The sequence below is a fragment of the Schistocerca cancellata genome, chromosome 8 (assembly GCF_023864275.1).
Source record: "Schistocerca cancellata isolate TAMUIC-IGC-003103 chromosome 8, iqSchCanc2.1, whole genome shotgun sequence".
NCBI classification, from domain to species: domain Eukaryota; kingdom Metazoa; phylum Arthropoda; class Insecta; order Orthoptera; family Acrididae; genus Schistocerca; species Schistocerca cancellata.
This window is the reverse complement of record NC_064633.1, coordinates 81,630,236-81,647,799: the sequence shown is the minus strand read 5'-3', so window position 1 is coordinate 81,647,799 and position 17,564 is coordinate 81,630,236. Positions and strand designations below refer to the sequence as shown.

Genomic DNA, 17,564 nt, shown 5'->3' with positions numbered 1-17,564 from the left:
ATCGACTGGGAGAGACCAACTCGACAAACACACAACGGACCCTTTCATTTGACTGTGGCCGCAGGTTCGCGAATTTGGGTACCGAGAGGCAAGAGACGGGTCAGCGTGCTGGACCGTATCATTACCGCGCAGCAACACCGAAAACTAAGGGAAAAGGCAAAATTCAAGAATCCAACAGCACGCAGACATCCTAGTTAGTCACCGAGCCGTGTACTAAGCACGCAAAAATGCTGCTTAACTTCGGTGTTCGGACGAGAACCCGTGTCGTCAGCGTGGCACAGAAGTCGGCGAGAACGTTTCCAGACGTGTGGACATCTTAGTCCTTGTACAGATCACTTGTGATTTGCCTGGCAGTCTCTCGCGCTGCCTTTTAGGGAAGCAATATGGAATAGCCCTTGGTGGGACCTAATCCACAGCCTTCCCGTTATTAGCATGACACACTAACTTAGTGAGCTTACTGCCCACGCAATACGGCCGCTTCAGAACTCCAGTACCTGAGCCACCGTTTCATCTATCTTTATTAAGGCCCTACGATTCATTTAAACACGTATGTGTTGCTGTTGAGGTTTTCTCGCTGTCGCTTGGAACCTAGAGCCACAACACAACGACAACGGAAACGTCCGTGAGAAGAGCTAAAACTCGCCACAGGAAAAGTATGTTCCGCTATTTCTTTTCGACCGCTCGGGCTACCGGACGAGCGACGCCTACACTGCTGTCACTGTCGTCTCTAGTAAAATCTGCATGGCGTGTTTCTGCGTAATTTACTTGTTCTATAAGATCAAGGGAGTATGTTAGTTTCAGAATGTTCAAAATGGATAGTCAGATGTGGGGTTCGAACCCTCGCTCCCTTACGGGAACCAGAGCTTAAATCTGGCGCCTTAGACCGCTCGGCCAATCTGACGTGCGAGGCATTCGCTCCAGTGACTTCCATCTCTAGCAATATCTCAAGAACCTAGCTGCGAAATCTGTTTCTTTTTTCGGTAGGATGTAATTATGTCAGGTTTAGAATATTTAAGACACAATGTCAGACGTGGCGAAGGAAACGAACCCTCCATTTCGGGAACTAATGTGGCGCGTTGGACCGCTTTCTTCCGTCGTTTCCAGTTTGAACTGTAACTAGCAAAACTGTATTTAGTAATAGTAACATTTTCACATTGATGCAAAGAAAACTAGATATTAAAGAACGGCAAATAAGGCCGTTTCCTAGCAACAGCCACGCTCTGCATTACGCACTCGTGGGAAGCCAATGAAATACTTCCTGTGAGGCTCAAGCTGTCGACCTTCACTTTACAATACTTAGGCACTACCCGGTGGTACCGACCCATACATACTGAAACGCCTTTGGATCGTCAGTGGGTACTTCATATTAGAAATTTCATGTTCGCCCTGATGTGCATTAAAGGGCAGATTCTTCAGTGAAAGTTCGTTCTGCGCTCAGTTACAGTATATCGCCCTAGCAGCACCAGGAAAACGGGTTCAGCTGTGCTCGCCTTCCACTCGGCGTTGAGCGCCTACAGCGAGATTGCCTTCGGCCTCTGGCGCCAGGAGGGAAGGCGACACATCACGGCGCAAGCAGCGCGTAGCAGAAGGCGGTGGTGGTGTGTCGGTGAGCATGGTTGCTTCCCAAGTAACTGATCTGGGTTTGAAACCCGGACACCGCACGGAAGTTGTCTCCTTTACTCAGGAGAATGTTTTCAACGCTCGCGAACTGTCGTGTTACGAATGGTTTTCCTTCGCCCCTCGTCCCGCTCCGCGTAGGCTAGTGTGGATTGCGATTCACAGCATCGTGTGTCCCGTCCCCATGTGTCGACTTGTCTCGACTTTGACCGGCTGACGCGAAAGCTGACGCTTGCAAATGGGCGTATATGTAGAGGACAGGCGCTAGAATCGACTGGGAGAGACCAACTCGACAAACACACAACGGACCCTTTCATTTGACTGTGGCCGCAGGTTCGCGAATTTGGGTACCGAGAGGCAAGAGACGGGTCAGCGTGCTGGACCGTATCATTACCGCGCAGCAACACCGAAAACTAAGGGAAAAGGCAAAATTCAAGAATCCAACAGCACGCAGACATCCTAGTTAGTCACCGAGCCGTGTACTAAGCACGCAAAAATGCTGCTTAACTTCGGTGTTCGGACGAGAACCCGTGTCGTCAGCGTGGCACAGAAGTCGGCGAGAACGTTTCCAGACGTGTGGACATCTTAGTCCTTGTACAGATCACTTGTGATTTGCCTGGCAGTCTCTCGCGCTGCCTTTTAGGGAAGCAATATGGAATAGCCCTTGGTGGGACCTAATCCACAGCCTTCCCGTTATTAGCATGACACACTAACTTAGTGAGCTTACTGCCCACGCAATACGGCCGCTTCAGAACTCCAGTACCTGAGCCACCGTTTCATCTATCTTTATTAAGGCCCTACGATTCATTTAAACACGTATGTGTTGCTGTTGAGGTTTTCTCGCTGTCGCTTGGAACCTAGAGCCACAACACAACGACAACGGAAACGTCCGTGAGAAGAGCTAAAACTCGCCACAGGAAAAGTATGTTCCGCTATTTCTTTTCGACCGCTCGGGCTACCGGACGAGCGACGCCTACACTGCTGTCACTGTCGTCTCTAGTAAAATCTGCATGGCGTGTTTCTGCGTAATTTACTTGTTCTATAAGATCAAGGGAGTATGTTAGTTTCAGAATGTTCAAAATGGATAGTCAGATGTGGGGTTCGAACCCTCGCTCCCTTACGGGAACCAGAGCTTAAATCTGGCGCCTTAGACCGCTCGGCCAATCTGACGTGCGAGGCATTCGCTCCAGTGACTTCCATCTCTAGCAATATCTCAAGAACCTAGCTGCGAAATCTGTTTCTTTTTTCGGTAGGATGTAATTATGTCAGGTTTAGAATATTTAAGACACAATGTCAGACGTGGCGAAGGAAACGAACCCTCCATTTCGGGAACTAATGTGGCGCGTTGGACCGCTTTCTTCCGTCGTTTCCAGTTTGAACTGTAACTAGCAAAACTGTATTTAGTAATAGTAACATTTTCACATTGATGCAAAGAAAACTAGATATTAAAGAACGGCAAATAAGGCCGTTTCCTAGCAACAGCCACGCTCTGCATTACGCACTCGTGGGAAGCCAATGAAATACTTCCTGTGAGGCTCAAGCTGTCGACCTTCACTTTACAATACTTAGGCACTACCCGGTGGTACCGACCCATACATACTGAAACGCCTTTGGATCGTCAGTGGGTACTTCATATTAGAAATTTCATGTTCGCCCTGATGTGCATTAAAGGGCAGATTCTTCAGTGAAAGTTCGTTCTGCGCTCAGTTACAGTATATCGCCCTAGCAGCACCAGGAAAACGGGTTCAGCTGTGCTCGCCTTCCACTCGGCGTTGAGCGCCTACAGCGAGATTGCCTTCGGCCTCTGGCGCCAGGAGGGAAGGCGACACATCACGGCGCAAGCAGCGCGTAGCAGAAGGCGGTGGTGGTGTGTCGGTGAGCATGGTTGCTTCCCAAGTAACTGATCTGGGTTTGAAACCCGGACACCGCACGGAAGTTGTCTCCTTTACTCAGGAGAATGTTTTCAACGCTCGCGAACTGTCGTGTTACGAATGGTTTTCCTTCGCCCCTCGTCCCGCTCCGCGTAGGCTAGTGTGGATTGCGATTCACAGCATCGTGTGTCCCGTCCCCATGTGTCGACTTGTCTCGACTTTGACCGGCTGACGCGAAAGCTGACGCTTGCAAATGGGCGTATATGTAGAGGACAGGCGCTAGAATCGACTGGGAGAGACCAACTCGACAAACACACAACGGACCCTTTCATTTGACTGTGGCCGCAGGTTCGCGAATTTGGGTACCGAGAGGCAAGAGACGGGTCAGCGTGCTGGACCGTATCATTACCGCGCAGCAACACCGAAAACTAAGGGAAAAGGCAAAATTCAAGAATCCAACAGCACGCAGACATCCTAGTTAGTCACCGAGCCGTGTACTAAGCACGCAAAAATGCTGCTTAACTTCGGTGTTCGGACGAGAACCCGTGTCGTCAGCGTGGCACAGAAGTCGGCGAGAACGTTTCCAGACGTGTGGACATCTTAGTCCTTGTACAGATCACTTGTGATTTGCCTGGCAGTCTCTCGCGCTGCCTTTTAGGGAAGCAATATGGAATAGCCCTTGGTGGGACCTAATCCACAGCCTTCCCGTTATTAGCATGACACACTAACTTAGTGAGCTTACTGCCCACGCAATACGGCCGCTTCAGAACTCCAGTACCTGAGCCACCGTTTCATCTATCTTTATTAAGGCCCTACGATTCATTTAAACACGTATGTGTTGCTGTTGAGGTTTTCTCGCTGTCGCTTGGAACCTAGAGCCACAACACAACGACAACGGAAACGTCCGTGAGAAGAGCTAAAACTCGCCACAGGAAAAGTATGTTCCGCTATTTCTTTTCGACCGCTCGGGCTACCGGACGAGCGACGCCTACACTGCTGTCACTGTCGTCTCTAGTAAAATCTGCATGGCGTGTTTCTGCGTAATTTACTTGTTCTATAAGATCAAGGGAGTATGTTAGTTTCAGAATGTTCAAAATGGATAGTCAGATGTGGGGTTCGAACCCTCGCTCCCTTACGGGAACCAGAGCTTAAATCTGGCGCCTTAGACCGCTCGGCCAATCTGACGTGCGAGGCATTCGCTCCAGTGACTTCCATCTCTAGCAATATCTCAAGAACCTAGCTGCGAAATCTGTTTCTTTTTTCGGTAGGATGTAATTATGTCAGGTTTAGAATATTTAAGACACAATGTCAGACGTGGCGAAGGAAACGAACCCTCCATTTCGGGAACTAATGTGGCGCGTTGGACCGCTTTCTTCCGTCGTTTCCAGTTTGAACTGTAACTAGCAAAACTGTATTTAGTAATAGTAACATTTTCACATTGATGCAAAGAAAACTAGATATTAAAGAACGGCAAATAAGGCCGTTTCCTAGCAACAGCCACGCTCTGCATTACGCACTCGTGGGAAGCCAATGAAATACTTCCTGTGAGGCTCAAGCTGTCGACCTTCACTTTACAATACTTAGGCACTACCCGGTGGTACCGACCCATACATACTGAAACGCCTTTGGATCGTCAGTGGGTACTTCATATTAGAAATTTCATGTTCGCCCTGATGTGCATTAAAGGGCAGATTCTTCAGTGAAAGTTCGTTCTGCGCTCAGTTACAGTATATCGCCCTAGCAGCACCAGGAAAACGGGTTCAGCTGTGCTCGCCTTCCACTCGGCGTTGAGCGCCTACAGCGAGATTGCCTTCGGCCTCTGGCGCCAGGAGGGAAGGCGACACATCACGGCGCAAGCAGCGCGTAGCAGAAGGCGGTGGTGGTGTGTCGGTGAGCATGGTTGCTTCCCAAGTAACTGATCTGGGTTTGAAACCCGGACACCGCACGGAAGTTGTCTCCTTTACTCAGGAGAATGTTTTCAACGCTCGCGAACTGTCGTGTTACGAATGGTTTTCCTTCGCCCCTCGTCCCGCTCCGCGTAGGCTAGTGTGGATTGCGATTCACAGCATCGTGTGTCCCGTCCCCATGTGTCGACTTGTCTCGACTTTGACCGGCTGACGCGAAAGCTGACGCTTGCAAATGGGCGTATATGTAGAGGACAGGCGCTAGAATCGACTGGGAGAGACCAACTCGACAAACACACAACGGACCCTTTCATTTGACTGTGGCCGCAGGTTCGCGAATTTGGGTACCGAGAGGCAAGAGACGGGTCAGCGTGCTGGACCGTATCATTACCGCGCAGCAACACCGAAAACTAAGGGAAAAGGCAAAATTGAAGAATCCAACAGTACGCAGACATCCTAGTTAGTCACCGAGCCGTGTACTAAGCACGCAAAAATGCTGCTTAACTTCGGTGTTCGGACGAGAACCCGTGTCGTCAGCGTGGCAGAGAAGTCGGCGAGAACGTTTCCAGACGTGTGGACATCTTAGTCCTTGTACAGATCACTTGAGATTTGCCTGGCAGTCTCTCGCGCTGCCTTTTAGGGAAGCAATATGGAATAGCCCTTGGTGGGACCTAATCCACAGCCTTCCCGTTATTAGCATGACACACTAACTTAGTGAGCTTACTGCCCACGCAATACGGCCGCTTCAGAACTCCAGTACCTGAGCCACCGTTTCATCTATCTTTATTAAGGCCCTACGATTCATTTAAACACGTATGTGTTGCTGTTGAGGTTTTCTCGCTGTCGCTTGGAACCTAGAGCCACAACACAACGACAACGGAAACGTCCGTGAGAAGAGCTAAAACTCGCCACAGGAAAAGTATGTTCCGCTATTTCTTTTCGACCGCTCGGGCTACCGGACGAGCGACGCCTACACTGCTGTCACTGTCGTCTCTAGTAAAATCTGCATGGCGTGTTTCTGCGTAATTTACTTGTTCTATAAGATCAAGGGAGTATGTTAGTTTCAGAATGTTCAAAATGGATAGTCAGATGTGGGGTTCGAACCCTCGCTCCCTTACGGGAACCAGAGCTTAAATCTGGCGCCTTAGACCGCTCGGCCAATCTGACGTGCGAGGCATTCGCTCCAGTGACTTCCATCTCTAGCAATATCTCAAGAACCTAGCTGCGAAATCTGTTTCTTTTTTCGGTAGGATGTAATTATGTCAGGTTTAGAATATTTAAGACACAATGTCAGACGTGGCGAAGGAAACGAACCCTCCATTTCGGGAACTAATGTGGCGCGTTGGACCGCTTTCTTCCGTCGTTTCCAGTTTGAACTGTAACTAGCAAAACTGTATTTAGTAATAGTAACATTTTCACATTGATGCAAAGAAAACTAGATATTAAAGAACGGCAAATAAGGCCGTTTCCTAGCAACAGCCACGCTCTGCATTACGCACTCGTGGGAAGCCAATGAAATACTTCCTGTGAGGCTCAAGCTGTCGACCTTCACTTTACAATACTTAGGCACTACCCGGTGGTACCGACCCATACATACTGAAACGCCTTTGGATCGTCAGTGGGTACTTCATATTAGAAATTTCATGTTCGCCCTGATGTGCATTAAAGGGCAGATTCTTCAGTGAAAGTTCGTTCTGCGCTCAGTTACAGTATATCGCCCTAGCAGCACCAGGAAAACGGGTTCAGCTGTGCTCGCCTTCCACTCGGCGTTGAGCGCCTACAGCGAGATTGCCTTCGGCCTCTGGCGCCAGGAGGGAAGGCGACACATCACGGCGCAAGCAGCGCGTAGCAGAAGGCGGTGGTGGTGTGTCGGTGAGCATGGTTGCTTCCCAAGTAACTGATCTGGGTTTGAAACCCGGACACCGCACGGAAGTTGTCTCCTTTACTCAGGAGAATGTTTTCAACGCTCGCGAACTGTCGTGTTACGAATGGTTTTCCTTCGCCCCTCGTCCCGCTCCGCGTAGGCTAGTGTGGATTGCGATTCACAGCATCGTGTGTCCCGTCCCCATGTGTCGACTTGTCTCGACTTTGCTCGGCTGACGCGAAAGCTGACGCTTGCAAATGGGCGTATATGTAGAGGACAGGCGCTAGAATCGACTGGGAGAGACCAACTCGACAAACACACAACGGACCCTTTCATTTGACTGTGGCCGCAGGTTCGCGAATTTGGGTACCGAGAGGCAAGAGACGGGTCAGCGTGCTGGACCGTATCATTACCGCGCAGCAACACCGAAAACTAAGGGAAAAGGCAAAATTCAAGAATCCAACAGCACGCAGACATCCTAGTTAGTCACCGAGCCGTGTACTAAGCACGCAAAAATGCTGCTTAACTTCGGTGTTCGGACGAGAACCCGTGTCGTCAGCGTGGCACAGAAGTCGGCGAGAACGTTTCCAGACGTGTGGACATCTTAGTCCTTGTACAGATCACTTGAGATTTGCCTGGCAGTCTCTCGCGCTGCCTTTTAGGGAAGCAATATGGAATAGCCCTTGGTGGGACCTAATCCACAGCCTTCCCGTTATTAGCATGACACACTAACTTAGTGAGCTTACTGCCCACGCAATACGGCCGCTTCAGAACTCCAGTACCTGAGCCACCGTTTCATCTATCTTTATTAAGGCCCTACGATTCATTTAAACACGTATGTGTTGCTGTTGAGGTTTTCTCGCTGTCGCTTGGAACCTAGAGCCACAACACAACGACAACGGAAACGTCCGTGAGAAGAGCTAAAACTCGCCACAGGAAAAGTATGTTCCGCTATTTCTTTTCGACCGCTCGGGCTACCGGACGAGCGACGCCTACACTGCTGTCACTGTCGTCTCTAGTAAAATCTGCATGGCGTGTTTCTGCGTAATTTACTTGTTCTATAAGATCAAGGGAGTATGTTAGTTTCAGAATGTTCAAAATGGATAGTCAGATGTGGGGTTCGAACCCTCGCTCCCTTACGGGAACCAGAGCTTAAATCTGGCGCCTTAGACCGCTCGGCCAATCTGACGTGCGAGGCATTCGCTCCAGTGACTTCCATCTCTAGCAATATCTCAAGAACCTAGCTGCGAAATCTGTTTCTTTTTTCGGTAGGATGTAATTATGTCAGGTTTAGAATATTTAAGACACAATGTCAGACGTGGCGAAGGAAACGAACCCTCCATTTCGGGAACTAATGTGGCGCGTTGGACCGCTTTCTTCCGTCGTTTCCAGTTTGAACTGTAACTAGCAAAACTGTATTTAGTAATAGTAACATTTTCACATTGATGCAAAGAAAACTAGATATTAAAGAACGGCAAATAAGGCCGTTTCCTAGCAACAGCCACGCTCTGCATTACGCACTCGTGGGAAGCCAATGAAATACTTCCTGTGAGGCTCAAGCTGTCGACCTTCACTTTACAATACTTAGGCACTACCCGGTGGTACCGACCCATACATACTGAAACGCCTTTGGATCGTCAGTGGGTACTTCATATTAGAAATTTCATGTTCGCCCTGATGTGCATTAAAGGGCAGATTCTTCAGTGAAAGTTCGTTCTGCGCTCAGTTACAGTATATCGCCCTAGCAGCACCAGGAAAACGGGTTCAGCTGTGCTCGCCTTCCACTCGGCGTTGAGCGCCTACAGCGAGATTGCCTTCGGCCTCTGGCGCCAGGAGGGAAGGCGACACATCACGGCGCAAGCAGCGCGTAGCAGAAGGCGGTGGTGGTGTGTCGGTGAGCATGGTTGCTTCCCAAGTAACTGATCTGGGTTTGAAACCCGGACACCGCACGGAAGTTGTCTCCTTTACTCAGGAGAATGTTTTCAACGCTCGCGAACTGTCGTGTTACGAATGGTTTTCCTTCGCCCCTCGTCCCGCTCCGCGTAGGCTAGTGTGGATTGCGATTCACAGCATCGTGTGTCCCGTCCCCATGTGTCGACTTGTCTCGACTTTGCTCGGCTGACGCGAAAGCTGACGCTTGCAAATGGGCGTATATGTAGAGGACAGGCGCTAGAATCGACTGGGAGAGACCAACTCGACAAACACACAACGGACCCTTTCATTTGACTGTGGCCGCAGGTTCGCGAATTTGGGTACCGAGAGGCAAGAGACGGGTCAGCGTGCTGGACCGTATCATTACCGCGCAGCAACACCGAAAACTAAGGGAAAAGGCAAAATTCAAGAATCCAACAGCACGCAGACATCCTAGTTAGTCACCGAGCCGTGTACTAAGCACGCAAAAATGCTGCTTAACTTCGGTGTTCGGACGAGAACCCGTGTCGTCAGCGTGGCACAGAAGTCGGCGAGAACGTTTCCAGACGTGTGGACATCTTAGTCCTTGTACAGATCACTTGAGATTTGCCTGGCAGTCTCTCGCGCTGCCTTTTAGGGAAGCAATATGGAATAGCCCTTGGTGGGACCTAATCCACAGCCTTCCCGTTATTAGCATGACACACTAACTTAGTGAGCTTACTGCCCACGCAATACGGCCGCTTCAGAACTCCAGTACCTGAGCCACCGTTTCATCTATCTTTATTAAGGCCCTACGATTCATTTAAACACGTATGTGTTGCTGTTGAGGTTTTCTCGCTGTCGCTTGGAACCTAGAGCCACAACACAACGACAACGGAAACGTCCGTGAGAAGAGCTAAAACTCGCCACAGGAAAAGTATGTTCCGCTATTTCTTTTCGACCGCTCGGGCTACCGGACGAGCGACGCCTACACTGCTGTCACTGTCGTCTCTAGTAAAATCTGCATGGCGTGTTTCTGCGTAATTTACTTGTTCTATAAGATCAAGGGAGTATGTTAGTTTCAGAATGTTCAAAATGGATAGTCAGATGTGGGGTTCGAACCCTCGCTCCCTTACGGGAACCAGAGCTTAAATCTGGCGCCTTAGACCGCTCGGCCAATCTGACGTGCGAGGCATTCGCTCCAGTGACTTCCATCTCTAGCAATATCTCAAGAACCTAGCTGCGAAATCTGTTTCTTTTTTCGGTAGGATGTAATTATGTCAGGTTTAGAATATTTAAGACACAATGTCAGACGTGGCGAAGGAAACGAACCCTCCATTTCGGGAACTAATGTGGCGCGTTGGACCGCTTTCTTCCGTCGTTTCCAGTTTGAACTGTAACTAGCAAAACTGTATTTAGTAATAGTAACATTTTCACATTGATGCAAAGAAAACTAGATATTAAAGAACGGCAAATAAGGCCGTTTCCTAGCAACAGCCACGCTCTGCATTACGCACTCGTGGGAAGCCAATGAAATACTTCCTGTGAGGCTCAAGCTGTCGACCTTCACTTTACAATACTTAGGCACTACCCGGTGGTACCGACCCATACATACTGAAACGCCTTTGGATCGTCAGTGGGTACTTCATATTAGAAATTTCATGTTCGCCCTGATGTGCATTAAAGGGCAGATTCTTCAGTGAAAGTTCGTTCTGCGCTCAGTTACAGTATATCGCCCTAGCAGCACCAGGAAAACGGGTTCAGCTGTGCTCGCCTTCCACTCGGCGTTGAGCGCCTACAGCGAGATTGCCTTCGGCCTCTGGCGCCAGGAGGGAAGGCGACACATCACGGCGCAAGCAGCGCGTAGCAGAAGGCGGTGGTGGTGTGTCGGTGAGCATGGTTGCTTCCCAAGTAACTGATCTGGGTTTGAAACCCGGACACCGCACGGAAGTTGTCTCCTTTACTCAGGAGAATGTTTTCAACGCTCGCGAACTGTCGTGTTACGAATGGTTTTCCTTCGCCCCTCGTCCCGCTCCGCGTAGGCTAGTGTGGATTGCGATTCACAGCATCGTGTGTCCCGTCCCCATGTGTCGACTTGTCTCGACTTTGCTCGGCTGACGCGAAAGCTGACGCTTGCAAATGGGCGTATATGTAGAGGACAGGCGCTAGAATCGACTGGGAGAGACCAACTCGACAAACACACAACGGACCCTTTCATTTGACTGTGGCCGCAGGTTCGCGAATTTGGGTACCGAGAGGCAAGAGACGGGTCAGCGTGCTGGACCGTATCATTACCGCGCAGCAACACCGAAAACTAAGGGAAAAGGCAAAATTGAAGAATCCAACAGCACGCAGACATCCTAGTTAGTCACCGAGCCGTGTACTAAGCACGCAAAAATGCTGCTTAACTTCGGTGTTCGGACGAGAACCCGTGTCGTCAGCGTGGCAGAGAAGTCGGCGAGAACGTTTCCAGACGTGTGGACATCTTAGTCCTTGTACAGATCACTTGAGATTTGCCTGGCAGTCTCTCGCGCTGCCTTTTAGGGAAGCAATATGGAATAGCCCTTGGTGGGACCTAATCCACAGCCTTCCCGTTATTAGCATGACACACTAACTTAGTGAGCTTACTGCCCACGCAATACGGCCGCTTCAGAACTCCAGTACCTGAGCCACCGTTTCATCTATCTTTATTAAGGCCCTACGATTCATTTAAACACGTATGTGTTGCTGTTGAGGTTTTCTCGCTGTCGCTTGGAACCTAGAGCCACAACACAACGACAACGGAAACGTCCGTGAGAAGAGCTAAAACTCGCCACAGGAAAAGTATGTTCCGCTATTTCTTTTCGACCGCTCGGGCTACCGGACGAGCGACGCCTACACTGCTGTCACTGTCGTCTCTAGTAAAATCTGCATGGCGTGTTTCTGCGTAATTTACTTGTTCTATAAGATCAAGGGAGTATGTTAGTTTCAGAATGTTCAAAATGGATAGTCAGATGTGGGGTTCGAACCCTCGCTCCCTTACGGGAACCAGAGCTTAAATCTGGCGCCTTAGACCGCTCGGCCAATCTGACGTGCGAGGCATTCGCTCCAGTGACTTCCATCTCTAGCAATATCTCAAGAACCTAGCTGCGAAATCTGTTTCTTTTTTCGGTAGGATGTAATTATGTCAGGTTTAGAATATTTAAGACACAATGTCAGACGTGGCGAAGGAAACGAACCCTCCATTTCGGGAACTAATGTGGCGCGTTGGACCGCTTTCTTCCGTCGTTTCCAGTTTGAACTGTAACTAGCAAAACTGTATTTAGTAATAGTAACATTTTCACATTGATGCAAAGAAAACTAGATATTAAAGAACGGCAAATAAGGCCGTTTCCTAGCAACAGCCACGCTCTGCATTACGCACTCGTGGGAAGCCAATGAAATACTTCCTGTGAGGCTCAAGCTGTCGACCTTCACTTTACAATACTTAGGCACTACCCGGTGGTACCGACCCATACATACTGAAACGCCTTTGGATCGTCAGTGGGTACTTCATATTAGAAATTTCATGTTCGCCCTGATGTGCATTAAAGGGCAGATTCTTCAGTGAAAGTTCGTTCTGCGCTCAGTTACAGTATATCGCCCTAGCAGCACCAGGAAAACGGGTTCAGCTGTGCTCGCCTTCCACTCGGCGTTGAGCGCCTACAGCGAGATTGCCTTCGGCCTCTGGCGCAAGGAGGGAAGGCGACACATCACGGCGCAAGCAGCGCGTAGCAGAAGGCGGTGGTGGTGTGTCGGTGAGCATGGTTGCTTCCCAAGTAACTGATCTGGGTTTGAAACCCGGACACCGCACGGAAGTTGTCTCCTTTACTCAGGAGAATGTTTTCAACGCTCGCGAACTGTCGTGTTACGAATGGTTTTCCTTCGCCCCTCGTCCCGCTCCGCGTAGGCTAGTGTGGATTGCGATTCACAGCATCGTGTGTCCCGTCCCCATGTGTCGACTTGTCTCGACTTTGCTCGGCTGACGCGAAAGCTGACGCTTGCAAATGGGCGTATATGTAGAGGACAGGCGCTAGAATCGACTGGGAGAGACCAACTCGACAAACACACAACGGACCCTTTCATTTGACTGTGGCCGCAGGTTCGCGAATTTGGGTACCGAGAGGCAAGAGACGGGTCAGCGTGCTGGACCGTATCATTACCGCGCAGCAACACCGAAAACTAAGGGAAAAGGCAAAATTCAAGAATCCAACAGCACGCAGACATCCTAGTTAGTCACCGAGCCGTGTACTAAGCACGCAAAAATGCTGCTTAACTTCGGTGTTCGGACGAGAACCCGTGTCGTCAGCGTGGCACAGAAGTCGGCGAGAACGTTTCCAGACGTGTGGACATCTTAGTCCTTGTACAGATCACTTGAGATTTGCCTGGCAGTCTCTCGCGCTGCCTTTTAGGGAAGCAATATGGAATAGCCCTTGGTGGGACCTAATCCACAGCCTTCCCGTTATTAGCATGACACACTAACTTAGTGAGCTTACTGCCCACGCAATACGGCCGCTTCAGAACTCCAGTACCTGAGCCACCGTTTCATCTATCTTTATTAAGGCCCTACGATTCATTTAAACACGTATGTGTTGCTGTTGAGGTTTTCTCGCTGTCGCTTGGAACCTAGAGCCACAACACAACGACAACGGAAACGTCCGTGAGAAGAGCTAAAACTCGCCACAGGAAAAGTATGTTCCGCTATTTCTTTTCGACCGCTCGGGCTACCGGACGAGCGACGCCTACACTGCTGTCACTGTCGTCTCTAGTAAAATCTGCATGGCGTGTTTCTGCGTAATTTACTTGTTCTATAAGATCAAGGGAGTATGTTAGTTTCAGAATGTTCAAAATGGATAGTCAGATGTGGGGTTCGAACCCTCGCTCCCTTACGGGAACCAGAGCTTAAATCTGGCGCCTTAGACCGCTCGGCCAATCTGACGTGCGAGGCATTCGCTCCAGTGACTTCCATCTCTAGCAATATCTCAAGAACCTAGCTGCGAAATCTGTTTCTTTTTTCGGTAGGATGTAATTATGTCAGGTTTAGAATATTTAAGACACAATGTCAGACGTGGCGAAGGAAACGAACCCTCCATTTCGGGAACTAATGTGGCGCGTTGGACCGCTTTCTTCCGTCGTTTCCAGTTTGAACTGTAACTAGCAAAACTGTATTTAGTAATAGTAACATTTTCACATTGATGCAAAGAAAACTAGATATTAAAGAACGGCAAATAAGGCCGTTTCCTAGCAACAGCCACGCTCTGCATTACGCACTCGTGGGAAGCCAATGAAATACTTCCTGTGAGGCTCAAGCTGTCGACCTTCACTTTACAATACTTAGGCACTACCCGGTGGTACCGACCCATACATACTGAAACGCCTTTGGATCGTCAGTGGGTACTTCATATTAGAAATTTCATGTTCGCCCTGATGTGCATTAAAGGGCAGATTCTTCAGTGAAAGTTCGTTCTGCGCTCAGTTACAGTATATCGCCCTAGCAGCACCAGGAAAACGGGTTCAGCTGTGCTCGCCTTCCACTCGGCGTTGAGCGCCTACAGCGAGATTGCCTTCGGCCTCTGGCGCCAGGAGGGAAGGCGACACATCACGGCGCAAGCAGCGCGTAGCAGAAGGCGGTGGTGGTGTGTCGGTGAGCATGGTTGCTTCCCAAGTAACTGATCTGGGTTTGAAACCCGGACACCGCACGGAAGTTGTCTCCTTTACTCAGGAGAATGTTTTCAACGCTCGCGAACTGTCGTGTTACGAATGGTTTTCCTTCGCCCCTCGTCCCGCTCCGCGTAGGCTAGTGTGGATTGCGATTCACAGCATCGTGTGTCCCGTCCCCATGTGTCGACTTGTCTCGACTTTGCTCGGCTGACGCGAAAGCTGACGCTTGCAAATGGGCGTATATGTAGAGGACAGGCGCTAGAATCGACTGGGAGAGACCAACTCGACAAACACACAACGGACCCTTTCATTTGACTGTGGCCGCAGGTTCGCGAATTTGGGTACCGAGAGGCAAGAGACGGGTCAGCGTGCTGGACCGTATCATTACCGCGCAGCAACACCGAAAACTAAGGGAAAAGGCAAAATTCAAGAATCCAACAGCACGCAGACATCCTAGTTAGTCACCGAGCCGTGTACTAAGCACGCAAAAATGCTGCTTAACTTCGGTGTTCGGACGAGAACCCGTGTCGTCAGCGTGGCACAGAAGTCGGCGAGAACGTTTCCAGACGTGTGGACATCTTAGTCCTTGTACAGATCACTTGAGATTTGCCTGGCAGTCTCTCGCGCTGCCTTTTAGGGAAGCAATATGGAATAGCCCTTGGTGGGACCTAATCCACAGCCTTCCCGTTATTAGCATGACACACTAACTTAGTGAGCTTACTGCCCACGCAATACGGCCGCTTCAGAACTCCAGTACCTGAGCCACCGTTTCATCTATCTTTATTAAGGCCCTACGATTCATTTAAACACGTATGTGTTGCTGTTGAGGTTTTCTCGCTGTCGCTTGGAACCTAGAGCCACAACACAACGACAACGGAAACGTCCGTGAGAAGAGCTAAAACTCGCCACAGGAAAAGTATGTTCCGCTATTTCTTTTCGACCGCTCGGGCTACCGGACGAGCGACGCCTACACTGCTGTCACTGTCGTCTCTAGTAAAATCTGCATGGCGTGTTTCTGCGTAATTTACTTGTTCTATAAGATCAAGGGAGTATGTTAGTTTCAGAATGTTCAAAGTGGATAGTCAGATGTGGGGTTCGAACCCTCGCTCCCTTACGGGAACCAGAGCTTAAATCTGGCGCCTTAGACCGCTCGGCCAATCTGACGTGCGAGGCATTCGCTCCAGTGACTTCCATCTCTAGCAATATCTCAAGAACCTAGCTGCGAAATCTGTTTCTTTTTTCGGTAGGATGTAATTATGTCAGGTTAAGAATATTTAAGACACAATGTCAGACGTGGCGAAGGAAACGAACCCTCCATTTCGGGAACTAATGTGGCGCGTTGGACCGCTTTCTTCCGTCGTTTCCAGTTTGAACTGTAACTAGCAAAACTGTATTTAGTAATAGTAACATTTTCACATTGATGCAAAGAAAACTAGATATTAAAGAACGGCAAATAAGGCCGTTTCCTAGCAACAGCCACGCTCTGCATTACGCACTCGTGGGAAGCCAATGAAATACTTCCTGTGAGGCTCAAGCTGTCGACCTTCACTTTACAATACTTAGGCACTACCCGGTGGTACCGACCCATACATACTGAAACGCCTTTGGATCGTCAGTGGGTACTTCATATTAGAAATTTCATGTTCGCCCTGATGTGCATTAAAGGGCAGATTCTTCAGTGAAAGTTCGTTCTGCGCTCAGTTACAGTATATCGCCCTAGCAGCACCAGGAAAACGGGTTCAGCTGTGCTCGCCTTCCACTCGGCGTTGAGCACCTACAGCGAGATTGCCTTCGGCCTCTGGCGCCAGGAGGGAAGGCGACACATCACGGCGCAAGCAGCGCGTTGCAGAAGGCGGTGGTGGTGTGTCGGTGAGCATGGTTGCTTCCCAAGTAACTGATCGGGGTTCGAAACCCGGACACGGAACGGAAGTTGTCTCCTCTACTCAGGAGAATGTTTTCAACGCTCGCGAACTGTCGTGTTACGAATGGTTTTCCTTCGCCCCTCGTCCCGCTCCGCGTAGGCTAGTGTGGATTGCGATTCACAGCATCGTGTGTCCCGTCCCCATGTGTCGACTTGTCTCGACTTTGACCGGCTGACGCGAAAGCTGACGCTTGCAAATGGGCGTATATGTAGAGGACAGGCGCTAGAATCGACTGGGAGAGACCAACTCGACAAACACACAACGGACCCTTTCATTTGACTGTGGCCGCAGGTTCGCGAATTTGGGTACCGAGAGGCAAGAGACGGGTCAGCGTGCTGGACCGTATCATTACCGCGCAGCAACACCGAAAACTAAGGGAAAAGGCAAAATTCAAGAATCCAACAGCACGCAGACATCCTAGTTAGTCACCGAGCCGTGTACTAAGCACGCAAAAATGCTGCTTAACTTCGGTGTTCGGACGAGAACCCGTGTCGTCAGCGTGGCACAGAAGTCGGCGAGAACGTTTCCAGACGTGTGGACATCTTAGTCCTTGTACAGATCACTTGAGATTTGCCTGGCAGTCTCTCGCGCTGCCTTTTAGGGAAGCAATATGGAATAGCCCTTGGTGGGACCTAATCCACAGCCTTCCCGTTATTAGCATGACACACTAACTTAGTGAGCTTACTGCCCACGCAATACGGCCGCTTCAGAACTCCAGTACCTGAGCCACCGTTTCATCTATCTTTATTAAGGCCCTACGATTCATTTAAACACGTATGTGTTGCTGTTGAGGTTTTCTCGCTGTCGCTTGGAACCT

At 49.8% G+C, this 17,564-nt stretch overlaps 9 non-coding genes across 9 annotated transcripts; all 9 read right to left on the bottom strand.

Moving 5' to 3' along the window:
• Positions 1–817: 817 nt before the first annotated feature.
• Positions 818–901, bottom strand: Trnal-uaa (transfer RNA leucine (anticodon UAA)). The gene has a single exon. It is a non-coding gene; the product is annotated as a tRNA-Leu (tRNA).
• A 1,802-nt stretch (positions 902–2,703) lies between these two features.
• Positions 2,704–2,787, bottom strand: Trnal-uaa (transfer RNA leucine (anticodon UAA)). Its single transcript has one exon. It is a non-coding gene; the product is annotated as a tRNA-Leu (tRNA).
• Positions 2,788–4,589: 1,802 nt separating this feature from the next.
• Trnal-uaa (transfer RNA leucine (anticodon UAA)) lies at positions 4,590–4,673 on the bottom strand. The gene has a single exon. It is a non-coding gene; the product is annotated as a tRNA-Leu (tRNA).
• Positions 4,674–6,475: 1,802 nt separating this feature from the next.
• Trnal-uaa (transfer RNA leucine (anticodon UAA)) lies at positions 6,476–6,559 on the bottom strand. The gene has a single exon. It is a non-coding gene; the product is annotated as a tRNA-Leu (tRNA).
• Positions 6,560–8,361: 1,802 nt separating this feature from the next.
• Positions 8,362–8,445, bottom strand: Trnal-uaa (transfer RNA leucine (anticodon UAA)). The gene has a single exon. It is a non-coding gene; the product is annotated as a tRNA-Leu (tRNA).
• Positions 8,446–10,247: 1,802 nt separating this feature from the next.
• On the bottom strand, positions 10,248–10,331 carry Trnal-uaa (transfer RNA leucine (anticodon UAA)). Its single transcript has one exon. It is a non-coding gene; the product is annotated as a tRNA-Leu (tRNA).
• Positions 10,332–12,133: 1,802 nt separating this feature from the next.
• On the bottom strand, positions 12,134–12,217 carry Trnal-uaa (transfer RNA leucine (anticodon UAA)). The gene has a single exon. It is a non-coding gene; the product is annotated as a tRNA-Leu (tRNA).
• A 1,802-nt stretch (positions 12,218–14,019) lies between these two features.
• Trnal-uaa (transfer RNA leucine (anticodon UAA)) lies at positions 14,020–14,103 on the bottom strand. Its single transcript has one exon. It is a non-coding gene; the product is annotated as a tRNA-Leu (tRNA).
• A 1,802-nt stretch (positions 14,104–15,905) lies between these two features.
• Trnal-uaa (transfer RNA leucine (anticodon UAA)) lies at positions 15,906–15,989 on the bottom strand. The gene has a single exon. It is a non-coding gene; the product is annotated as a tRNA-Leu (tRNA).
• Positions 15,990–17,564: the final 1,575 nt, after the last annotated feature.